The following is a 12,804-nucleotide window of genomic DNA, read 5'->3' as shown; positions in this document are numbered from 1 at the left end:
TGATACCCACAAAAACAACACTTGCGGTGTTGTGGGGTATTCAACCAGCGTTTATGAGCCTTCAAGCCGAGCGCTCTAACAACTTACACATCTGTCTTCTACTGCGGTCAACTGTTAGACGCTTGAAATTGGGCTGAAAGTGTCCACCTTGGGCTGAGTAGGTTATTCGGGCTGCGCATAATGATGCGCTGTAGAAAAAGAGTGTGAAGCCAGATATAAGTATTCTTTTTAAAGAAAAAGCTTCGCATGGGAGCTAACAACGCAGTATGCCGCCAGCCGCAGCCGGTACAACCTAATTTCTTCATTCCTTGGTAGCCGAGGCGATAGGTAGATCTTCAAATCAGGAGCCAGATAACGTATGCGACTGTTCATGGGACTCGTTGAATACCACAAGGTCAATTTACTGTCGCATGCCATGGAGACAAGTGTAGCTGCGGCGTTTGATCTTGCGAGTGAGAGTTAAACACATCGGTCATTGTCGTGCGCAGAATGGATGGATTGGTCGGTGCGATCGTTTCCACTGACACCACAGTGTGCTGGCAGCCACTGAAGTATACATCACGTGCCTGCTCAGTTTCTCGCTGGTTTAAATGTCTGATCTCTGGCACAAGTAGTTCATGCGACCCGTGGCGCATTGAACTTTGTAAACTTTAGAGGGCAGCCTTCGAGTCGGAAGAAATGGTACAGCGATGAGACGAGTCCTCAAGAATAAATTCGAGAATCGCTCGAAGCGCAGAAAGTTCCCCTCCCGTAGAACTCGTCATACAGGATGTCTTGATCTTTATTTCAACAATCTTTGCTGGTGTGACAACTGCTCCTGCCAAACTAGTAGATTTAACAGAAACGCTAATATAAACGTGGCGTCGGCCAGATGCTGTACACCTCGCATCGCATTATAGTGTTGTTTGTTTTAATACGGCTAACAGCACCCTAACTTTTCTTCTGACGCCAGGAATACCGCGGTGTACCTTGGGTTGGGGCAATCACCACAAAAGCGACGGCGGTTTTGCAGGTGTAAAAGTTGATGAAAGACAGCCGTGGGCTGTGCTGTGCAAGGATGTTGGCGTACGTTGTGCACGGCCTCTGTGTAAGCAGACAAGCCGGATGGTGTGATGGAAGCCGAGTAAGGTGTCTTATATATGTCCTAAGCACTTCAGACGAAATATGGCTCGTGATCGGGTGATCACGTGCGATGGCTACGCTAGCAGCTGCAGATGCACACTTCGGGAGTCTAATACCGGTCCGGAGTGCTTACAACAGAAGCTCAGGTCGCTATATATCATCGGCTGCCGCAGTAACTACACGAAAAACACGTACCTTGTGTGCGTATATAGGTGAATGCATGGAGGACTTCTTTATAGTATCATCAAGAGAGAGGGAGAGAGAAAACTTATATGGGAAAGGCAGGCGAGGTTAATCAGACTGAGCCCGGTATAGGCTACCCTGCATTGGGGATAGGGGATGGAAAGACGATAGGGAAAAGAGAAGTTCACACTTTGTATTGGTACGCGCACAATCAAGGGTTCGTCGTTGAGTCAATCACAAGCGGTCGTATAGGCCGGTGCATTTCAAGAAACGCAGCAGTGCTTTTGTGGCTTTGTACGTACCCGACGAAAAAGGCCACGGTGAACGGCCTGTCATCTAAGTGCCCTAAAGCTGTCCGAAGAGTGACCGTCTCATCTTCGTATATTGGGCAGTCGCACAGGAGGTGTTTGATCGTTTCTCCTATACCACATAGGCTGCAATTGGCACTGTCCGCCATTTAAATTAACGGATGAGTAGGCGTTAGTGAAACAAACTCCTAGTCGCCGGCGGGTCAGTATAATGTTTCTCCTCGTTGAATGTAAAACCGGATAAAAGTTGTAATCTCATATGTTTGTCTCTTGCATTATGGACCGATTAGTGGACCGGTTAATATTCAATTTTCTTGGAGTGATAATACGGGCAAGACCTCTGAGGTGCATGCGCTGCATCCGTTCTCGACAGTGGTATCGAGTTGCTTTCACATTTTCCATGTGCCTCACGGGCAGCTTTGCTGATACTTTCATTGCCAGTAATGTTGCAGTGCCCAGGCATACACTGAAATACTATGTGGTGGCCTCTGTCCACGTCTTGATGGTAGTGTAATCGTATGTGTGCCACCAGTCGTTCGTGTGGGCCGCAAGGCAGAGCTGATAAGAGAGATTGCAGGGCTGCCTTCTGGACATCGAATATAGCCCACTGATTTGGGGACTGTTGATGCACACAAAACTCTGCGCTACGGAGGGCCAAAAGTTCGGACCCTGTGGATGTTGGGACGTGGCTGATCTTGAGCCTATTGCAGATTTACGTCGACGGAATAAACAACGCAACAGGAAAGCTGGTTAGAGTCGAAGAGCCATCTCTATAAATGGGAACTCGATAGGAGTAGGAATCATGCAGTAGATGTAGAGCGGCTTGATTCAAGGCACAAGACGGCAAGTCGGACTTCTTTCCAACTCCTGCAATGGAGAAGCACATTTGTGGTTGCTGGAGACACCACAAACGACACGGTAATCTTGCTGCAGGCATGAACTCGAATAGAAGAGAGAAACGGTAGAAGGCTATAATGCTCGAAAATGTTGTCGCTAACCTACTTTCCGAAAGAGAAGCAAGGCATTGAGATTGGAGTCAGAAAAGGTGTCGAAGATTAGTTCTAAGCGTGTCTGATGTGGCGATATAAAGGACGTTCCCTGGTGATGCCAATTGTTGTTGCTGTTGAAGCGCATCGCGGTAGACCAAGACAGGTTCTAAGCGCTTGGGCTTGCATGCTCTCAAGCACCCTGAGATTTGTCTTGCGAGTGCTTGACAGCACTGGAGTGCTGTAAGGCAAGAAACTAATGAATAACTCTTTGTACAGTTCAAGCGCACACCGACGGCCCCACGTTTTTTCAGCGATGGTTATTGCATCATCAACGTACACTGTTGGCTTAATACCCTGACGAACAGAAGTCTCCTGGTAGAAATGCTCACTCAGTCTGAGGTTTGCTTGTTTGGCCACTGTGAAGCAACGTACGTTGAGCACATTCAACCGCCGTCATCAGCGCTTTTCCCGCTCAGACAGAAGAGCTAACAGGTGTCATTGCTTTCTTTTCCTGTGTCTAGCAGAGCCGCTTCCACCTCCTCCTCCGATCATCGTCATTATTGACTGCAGCTTCTCAGGCGTCTACTGACGAGTAGTTCGTGTCGTATTTCTCACATTCACCACTTAAGCAGATAATTGTAGCCATCAAATAAAATAAAGAGGAGCCAAAAAATAGCAGGAAAAAACACTGTGAACAGAGGCACGCACTAGATCACGGTGTCATCTATGCCGGCTTATAACGTTTCTCCTATCTGGCTTCTTACGTATACACGGCCGTCTCCATCACTGACTGCTCCATTGTTGACTTTGTATAGAATATAAGACGTCTCGTAGAATATGCCCCCCCCCCCTCTTCGCCCTACCAGATCCTTCTCTAAAAGGGAATAATTGACATCCACCCAACTGTAGCCCGGAGCTGCAAAGGAAACCCATACTGGTTTCTCAGACAGCAAGCTTCGCAATTGAAGAAAAATTCGTCCTTGTAAAGGATTTCTTCCTGATCCGGAATTTCTTCTTCCACTGCGAAGCTTTTTTTTATAGAAATCCGTATGCGTTTCTTTTGTGGCTTTACAGTCCGGCGGATGGAAAATGTTCACTTCCATGAACTTTCCTCCACCTTGCGGCCTTCTCAGACTGATTTGTCAGATCCTTCTCCACGTCTCGCGCCTCATCGGACTGCTTTTTTTTCTTTCTGTCCTTCCCTGACAATCTTTCATTTCGCGCATCTGTGTAATATTTTCTCTAAGGCCTATCAACATATGCCCGTACTCGCTTGATGAGCGCGCGAAATTCCTAGCCGCTTTTGTGGGACCGCATCTCAGCCGAAAGACTCTAGCAAGCTTTCGGATACGCTGATTGAACAGCTCAATTTCTTCCAAAAAGACGTACACTTATCGTTCGTTCGATTCCGCCGCATTGTCTGTTAACAGCGTACGCAACGGCAGTTGTTGCCCCCATTTGCAAATAAATTCCTAGAGGACCGCGCCCTCAAAGCACGGGTACAACAACAGCACTCAGGGAGCACAAATGCCATTTTAGTCACAAACGCTAAACGATGCAAAACAAAATTTTCTTTTTTCGTCCTCAAAGCTTACAATCCCCTCGATTAAACCTTGTTTCAAACCTTCCGTTTCATCCTCGTCTGACCTCAGTGTCGCATAGTTTCAGTTTGCGTATCCGACACGTCGTAGACGTCGTCCTTGGCCGTCGCTGTATGTTTCGCGTATAACCTCCCCTAGTCCAGCACCGTACCCGAACTCGAATGGACCAAGCGTATCGCCGGAGCGGACCAGTCAAGAAGGAGCTCCAGGAATCCGACGTGAGCCCGGCGTGTCCTCGGGTAGTTCCTCCGCCGCCACCACCCCTCGCGCTTCGCGTAGCTTTATCACGGGCGCAGCCGCGTGTAACGCCCGATAAATCTTGGTTAACTCGCGAGGTGGACGACCTGGCCAGGGGCCCGGAGCACCGGCCGAGCTACGACCGGCAGCCAAGCAAAGCGGGAAAGGGCGGCGCAATTCCGAAACCGGTCCAAACGACGACATCGAGCCCCTGCTCAGCACAAGGTCCGCGCGGAGGCAAGGTTCATTGCCGGGCCGTAAATCAGCTGGCCGCCGCTCGCCTTGGTTTGTGCTTTTCCTCCCGGTGCACCCCCCCCCCCTCCCACTTCCTACGTAGACCTGAGGCCCCCGCGCGTGCGTTCTTGGCGTGCATACGCGCCCCCGTGTCCGCTGACTGCGCCGCTGCACCGGCCAGCGCGCGCGCATGGCCCAAAATGAAACAGTTTAGCTCGGCTGGCTGGCCGCGGCTCTCTCTCTCTCTCGGCCGGTGCAGCTCGCGCACAGGCGAGAGGGCGCCGTTGCTGTGCCGTAGCTATACAGGGCCAAGCTGGGAGCGGCGCCTCCGAGCAACAACCGCGGCAGCAACGTGCGGCCAACGACAACAAGAAAACAGTGTAACATGGCCGCTCGGGCCACACGGAATAATAGGAGTGCGAGCGAGGGAGCCCGGCCGAGGTCAGCGCTGCCGGACAGGCCAGTTCGCCACTCCATAAACGAGTGGCGGCCGAGAGTTTTGCTGCGGCGCTTTAATTATGCTGCTGGCCCTTTATTGTAAATCATAGCCTGGCTTGGCGATCTTTGCTTTCATTTCTCACCGTACCGCGAGGCGAGAGGGGCGTCCTGCTCGCCGCATTTGCGAGCACGCGCGCGACTCCTTGCCCCCCTCATCGCGCGCGCGCGGTGGAACGAGAGAAGGCCCGCGCGAGCGTTGCGACTACACAGCGCACGCAGTGCTCAAACCCGCGGGCCGGAAAACGCTCGCAGCGCTGGACGCGCCGCGCGCACAAAACAAAATGGTGCATGGAAAGGCAACGTCACCTATCTGCCCTCTCTCCTATCTCATCGCCTCCTTTCTTTTCTTTCTTTTGCTTCGCTTTTGTTAGCGGCCTTTGTTCTTTCTGGTATTTTCTTTCACCACCGACCGAGTTTCTGTTGCCAATGCTTTTGTTGCGAGACGCGCCGGCACCCTCAGCGGCGCTATGCTCGATCTCGCAGCGGCGACTAAGCTGCGGGGATCCACTCTCGGAGCGCTTATTATGCATTATCCGGTCGGAGAGGGTCTCATTAAGCCGTTATATGCCGAGCCGGTCGTACAGTGGCTGTGCGTCGTAGCATGCAAGGAGCGGTGCCTGGCGAGCCGAGGCGCGCGGAAAGAAACGTGGCGTGTTTCGGAGCAAGCTGGAGGAATGGAAATGGAAGTCGACACAGCCGTGCCTTTCAGCTCGCACGCAGAAAAGACGCCCGGGCGTTAATGAGAGGAGGGAGATTGCGTCGCGTAAAACCATCTTATCGCGCAGTTTCCGAGAACAATGCCTCATAAATATCGCAGTTTTCCCATCTTTTCTTTTTCGTCACTCGAAACACAAAAACTTACAATAAACGCCCTCCCGCTTCCCTCTTTATTTCTCGTTCTCACGAAAAAAGAAAGAAAGAGAGTGAGAAGATATAGAAAAAGAATAAAGTTAATAAGATACTAGTGGTAAGGTATGCATGACCTAACGTAGGTTTGCTTGAAAGACTTTTGACCTCGCTGGCTGGCATGTTGGTCGGAGGAGTTTACCCCGCCTTCGTTAGAGACTGGAAAACTACATTGCGTATAGAAAGAACACCGCCTCAGAGGGTTTTCTCCAAGCAACGAAATATTTAATGTAGAAATAGATAGCTAAGACGATTCCATGCATGAAGATAACAGCGAACTGTCGCTCGGAATGGCGCTGTGCTAGCCATAAAGAATTGGGATTCATGCAACTTCACCTATACATTGAACTCATCAGTATGGGTAATCAAGCCACCACTGAGACACCTGCAAGGCAGATAGGACCACTTCCATGTTGAAGCGGCTATGCGAGCGACAAGAGCTGTCGCCAGTATCTGTTGATGAGCTCTTGCAGCCTTGATGGCGATTCAGAGCTCGAAAGAGTGCTCTTAAATATATGCTTTTCGGTTATGTCACCGTGCACAGCGGTTTCGAAGTTTTTCGAAAAGTGTCTACTTCCGTTATGAACAGGAAGAGCAACGGAGAGAGTAAGACAGATAGAAAGGAAAGGTAAGGAATTCAAACCGATGGCCGTCCGGCCTGCTACCCAACGCAGGGGGGAGGGAGTTAAGGGATGCAAAGAAAGAAAGGAGACGGGAGGAGACACTATAGCAATGCGAACATGTTGGGCAGCCTATCACGCCTACAATCGGCAATTGCAAGGCCAGTTGATGTTACAAACAGTATGTCCGCGTTGCTTTATAAGCCGGCATTCTTTTCTTTAATCCTTATTTATGTATGTACCTTGCGTACTTCTTTTTCTTTGAAATCAAGCAGATGTCTCAAAAATTGTGTAGAGCATATAAAGCAATTCAGCCTGTTCAGGTGGACTAGATGAAGCGAAATGTGATGTCACGTGGTTCTAAACGCTTGCGTTGTCGTCTCCTTAGTAGGCAGTTTTGCAAGACGTGGAAAATATTCTCAGTTCACTTACGTTGGCAGCCTAAAAAACACCCCGTATAACTGAAGCAACGTAAAGTCGGGCAGGCTCGGCTTTCCGTGGGAGCCCTTTTATTTTATAACACTCGAGTCAGCACAAAACACGCCTAGCTTCCAACAAACGCTGACGCACTAAGCCATCATGAGGGTCTTTTCCCGCTCGCTCCCTCACATCACCTTCTAAGCGCTGCATTGACACAAGAGAATGTAGATACCAGTGCCGTAGCCACACATACTTTCCTTGAGGAAAAATTTGCACATTACTTTTTCCACAGCAACAACAATGACCCGTTGAAATGTGTATCCAGAAAGAAGACATGCACAGACATTGTGGCGACCAAGGTTTTGTTTCATAGCTTGAAAGATGAGAGGTTCTCGTATACTATACGTACACATAACTTGCACCACAAAACGCAACGTGCAGATTGTCAATTGAAAATAGTAACTGATATACATTTTTATATACAATTCATTTTAAGGCACATGTTGCAATTACGATATTGGAGCCGCACAGTATAGCGAAGTCATGTCTGCTTAGCGAAAATGCTGGAGTTCGCATCCCTTTCGGGATAGCCGTCCCTAAAATATGCTACGAATCAGATTAGCGTTTCAGTCGACAGTTTCCCAAAATCTTTCTTTTAGCGGTTCGGGAAGAAGTATTACACCAATGCATTCTTTATCAGATTTCTGAGACGGGTATTCCCAAAATGGTGCAAGTCTGAACATTTCTGTTTTTCCAACCTCACGCTGAACTCTTACGTTACGCCATCCCCTGTGTGTTATTTTTCTCTCATTTTTTTTCATTTTCCTCGTATTTATCAGCGTTTCTTTTTCAGTAATTTTTGTCACTCGTATAGCGCTTTATTATAGTTTAAATGGAGCATCAGGAGGCGTGTGTTTCAACCCTCTCCACCCGATGCCCTAACTAAACATATCCGTCTCTGTTAAGCAGATGTGACTTCATTATTGTCCCGCTACAATTTTAAGATTGCAATATGTGATCTAAACGGATTATGTTATCTAGGACACCTCCTTAATTAGCTACCCGGACGTTGCGATTGTTGCGCAAGTAATATCCGCCTCTTCAGCTAATCCGGCTAAAAAGGCAAGGAAGCTACCACCGGCGATTTCTTTAAAAATCTGTTCGAAGAAGAAAAAAGAAACATGGGTGTAAGCATGATTTTCAGCAGAATGTTGACGCCGGTACTTCTTTTGGCACAAAATGAATGTATCAGAGAGTGAGTGAGTGAGAGAGAGAGAGAGAGAGAGAGAGAGAGAGAAGTTAAAGGGAAAGCCAGGAAGCTTAACTAGGCTGAGCCCGGTAGACTACCCTGCGCTGGGGAAGGGGGAAAGGTGGTTGAAAGAGGAGCAGGAAGGAAGAAGTTCACACTTTGCACTGTTACTCACACAAGGGTTCCCCGCTGAGTCAGTCACAGGCGGTCACACATTCTGGTGTTTTTTCAGGAAATGCACCAGCTCCTTTTGTGGCCTTGCACAATACATAAGAAAAATATGAACGGATGTAGTCCTCTGCTTCAGTCTACGTAACAGCTGGGTTCACAAATTGAGTGTTCGCGAGCACCATCGCGGGGCAGAACAAATTTTGGGCCACGAGAATTCGAGAACAAAGCAACACAAAGGCACGCATCGTCGGATCACACAAGGACATGTAAAGTCAGGTCACAGAAAGAGAAGAAAAGAATCAGGTTATCAGGTGCAAAAGCTATAGACTAGTGCATATATGGTCGTTCACGTTATCGGGGCTTGAAATAAAGAAGGTCGCTGGCTTCAATAAATGTTTGAAGATCTTTTATCGCTCAACCTCCTTGTAATGGAACTTGGTGGAAATGGGCTTAAGACATTTTCTGAAATCGATAATTAGGCGACATCTCGTATGTTGGGAAAGTAAATTCATATTAGAAAAAAAAACAGAACACCGGTCACAGTGTGTTGTCGACAGGGCTGACGTTTCGGCTTCATCACGGAAGCCTTGCTCCATTTTATGCGGACCTTTTCTGTGGTTTAAGGACCTGCGGTCAGGTTTTGCCCTTAGGCGCTACGGTCACAGTTGGCTTCGTTGCGGACCATGGCCTGACTTCTATCCTTCCTGCGACCATCTAATAGAATGATCGCATGACCGCTATTTTACTTAAACAAAGTTAGAGAAGGGAAGCCTGCCTGCGTGAATGGCAATTCTTATCGGGCTGAGGTGCGGCACCTTGAATTCAGTTCTTGTTCCCGTGATTAGCGTTGTCATTGGTTCGTAGTTTCTTAGCTTCTCGCCACTCGCTTCATTGATATATAGCTGCGAAAGGCAGTTAATCCTGCTGCTGTAAAACACCAGGGGATGTCGGTACGTACGAGCATGTACAATCCCCGGGTAGATGCTTCGTGTGGGAGTGTTTCTAGTCCGCTGACTATTACGCGCAACGACTGAATGATCTCGCTGATTGTCTCAGGTATACAGGGCTCTTGAATAAGAGCGAAGTTTCATACTGCGGTAGCGACAAACAGTTTGCTCATCTGTGCAGTGCACTCTGCGCGGGCATCTCGCTGCTTATTTCTTACGGTATTAATAACAGCGTTTTGGCCGTTTACAAGACAGAAGCGCGCTGTTTTGGAGCAAGAGATTTAATAGTTCAGCCGTGCTTTATCGAAGACTTTCCATACGTGTACGAACGTCCCCATTACGTAGAGCGACATTGACTCCCGCATATTTTCCACGTTTCAACGAAGCGATAGCAGAGTGATGTCCGAAAATAGGGAGAACTGAACGATCGGCTACATTTAACGCACTATGCATAAGGCGGGAGCGGGCATAGCCACTTCATTGCTTTCTGCACTTTGAGCCTGCCTGGCCGCGCGGTGAAGTCATCCCCTGGAGCAGCTAGGTTGCTGAGAGCTTGCTTGGCGCACGACAAATGCAAGATCAAAATTGAAGTTGTATACCCCTCAGTGAAAAAAAAAGAAGAAATCTTGGTTATGCATACTGAAAGACTTCGCATCCATTTCTCTCCCAACTAAAATAAACTACGACCAAGGGGGAGAGGATTGTTGCTCTGCGAATGAACGTTAAACGAGCCTCGGGGCGCATGCATGGCTACATAATAGCACGCTGGAATCAAGGATGAGGGCGCAGGACTGGGGGGAACGAGTTTCGTCTTCACTTAGACTAAGCAAAATAAGTTGATGCAAGTTTCCCGCTTGGAAGTCATCACCCAGCACTTAGGTGAACGACGGGGAAGTTGCTCAATCGAACGCGAAAGTCGTCTGCTCACAGCCACCTTCCCCTTAGAAGGACCGACCGCCACCGCTCCAACAATTTTCGTATCTGCCGGGCTAAAAACTTGAAGTCTAGTCAAATGTGAGTGATATTGTGAGTGAGCCCATTTTAGTGCGGGTTACAATATATTCGCCCGAAGTTGGATGTGAGTGACTGCTAGCTCCATGGTGCAATATGCTTTCAATTGACCTGATTGGCATACCGCAATAGCCCACTTTGTCTCTTTCTCAACAAATTTCTCTACACGCATACACCGAAATTGTGCTAGTAGTTGGATTATTTTCCACACTACAGCACGAAAGTTCACAGTGTTCACTAAGAAAGTGTTCAACCTCTCCGCGGACGAGGGCACCGTCCCAGGTAAAGAGCCGTTATGCGCGAACGGTTGTCAGCCATGTGCGCCAAGTCCACCTTGAATGTATACGCTTTGATCGGCCACGGTTGCCACTCACGCGGTAGCGCGCGTTTTGCAACTGCATTTAGCCCTGCCAAACGACCTGCCGGGTGTGTAGACCGGCCTCTTTCCCGCCGCAATCCCCAACACTGGCCACTCGGCTCGGAGGGAGCCCTCTCCATCTTGCACACGATTTCCAAGTTACGCTGCGGGAGTTGCATATGGCATAAGAAAGACAGATAACAAGGAAAACATATTCAAGAAAAAGAGCGATGCCACCCCGATAACATCTCAATGGCATAATAAGACGCTCAAGAATACAAGCTGACAGGCTCTCTCGCCCCATGCCGCTGGGGTCCCCCCCACGGCTCCCCCAGCGCCTGCGACCGCGACGAGGTGCGAGCGGCGTCGGGGAAACGACGGACAGCGATGCAAACCACGTGTACACCACCTCCGCGGAGAGCGTTCCACGCGGCCTGCGACGCGTTGCCTTACACTCGCGTTGAGGTCACGATTGCGGTTTGGAGAAAAGGTGCATCCCGCCTCCAGGAACGTTATAATGGCATCCACCGCCTCGCTTTGCGAAATAGTCGGCTCGCGGAGGTGCGCGCTCACGCTCGGGGCGGCGCCCGCACGCTGCTTGCGTGTGCAGTTCCGCGTGCCAGGCACGCGGGACGCTTTTACGAGTTCCGCGCTGTTACGCCTAGCCAAACTGACTCGTGGAGATTGAGTTACACGCCTCCTTGTACGGACACTGGGACGCCACCAACCGTCGAGCGACGCCAGCAGCCAAGTTCGGCTCTGAAGTGACGCTCGTAATAATAGATCAGCGTGAGGAACCGGATCGGAAGCAACGCTTTTTGGAACACACGATTTCGCTTGGGAAGAAAGTTCTATAAGTTAATTTAATAAACGGTAAAGACACGTCATCACATAGGAACGCCAATTGCGTGCGGTTGCAAATAGGGGAATGAGTAGTCGGAGAAGATATATATAGCTTATTTATTTTATTATTCATAATTAAACAAACTAAACAACTATCAAGCAAACGTGACACATTCGTGGGCACATTACTGAACTCCGAACACAATCCCATCTGCTATAAAAAAAAAAAAAATTCTCACGTCGATGCACGCTTCCTTCAAGTCCTGGAACAGTCCATAGTCCTGGTCCATAGCCTGAAAGGACAACGGATAATTGCAAATCACTTTCAGTTTGTCACGCTACTTTTTCTTCTGCTGCAGGCCTGAACAGGACAGCGGCGCTATAGTCACATCCTCATTTCGTCGTTAATCAGCGTGGTGTGGCCATCTGCTTCTAGAAAATAAATTTAAAGGAAACGAAGGAGTTAATTAAGGAGGACTCGATTTCGTTTCAGCAAATCTCGATTTCCAAAGTTGTTAGCTGTGAAAAAAGCTAGCAAGAACAAACGAACACCAAAGAAAGGAGATGTATGCGGTTTTGCGAAGCTTGCATTTGTATTCGTATCGGGACAACCGTTCTTAACTTTCCGATGGTAGAGTCATGAAAAAAAAAAAATGCATTAACGGAAGGTTACAAGGGTTGAGTTGGGCGGGAAGTTGGGGTACGGCTTGGTTATAAGCCTCAGTTTCTTAATGCAACAAGAAAAAAAAAAAAAAAAAAGAGAGAGAGAGAGAGAGAGAGAGAGAGAGAGAGAGAGAGAGAGCGGCGAAGTAAGAAAGCCTTAGTAAAAATTGCATGGACGTGCCGCGTAAGAAAGCTGCTTTGGAAACAGGACTCGTCAGGACCACGCGGGTCTGAAGGCCAGGTTACAAAGCGCCGTAACGTACACAGACACTGAAAATTGGTTCCATAACACGGAGAAAGCGCAAGATAAGAGCGAATTTAACATCCAGAAACTGTTTTCTTTTCGTCTCGCTCGTAAAGCTTCCTTCTTTCTTAACTCTCCGCGCGGGCTAGCGTAATTGAAATACGGCCTTCGTGTTAACCAAAGCAAGAAAGAACGTTCCC

General features: G+C 48.7%; 1 long non-coding RNA gene across 1 annotated transcript in view; it reads right to left on the bottom strand.

Annotated features, from left to right (window-relative positions):
• Positions 1-11,933: 11,933 nt before the first annotated feature.
• LOC142573087 (uncharacterized) overlaps positions 11,934-12,804 on the bottom strand; it is a 46,403-nt gene continuing 45,532 nt past the window's right edge. Inside the window, exon 3 of the long non-coding RNA XR_012826210.1 lies at positions 11,934-11,990. This is a non-coding gene — a long non-coding RNA (uncharacterized LOC142573087). The remainder of the gene's footprint in view (positions 11,991-12,804) is intronic.

The sequence above is a fragment of the Dermacentor variabilis genome, chromosome 1 (assembly GCF_050947875.1).
Source record: "Dermacentor variabilis isolate Ectoservices chromosome 1, ASM5094787v1, whole genome shotgun sequence".
NCBI lineage: Eukaryota > Metazoa > Arthropoda > Arachnida > Ixodida > Ixodidae > Dermacentor > Dermacentor variabilis.
Note: the sequence above shows the minus strand (reverse complement) of the source record. Positions and strands in the feature narration are given on the sequence as shown.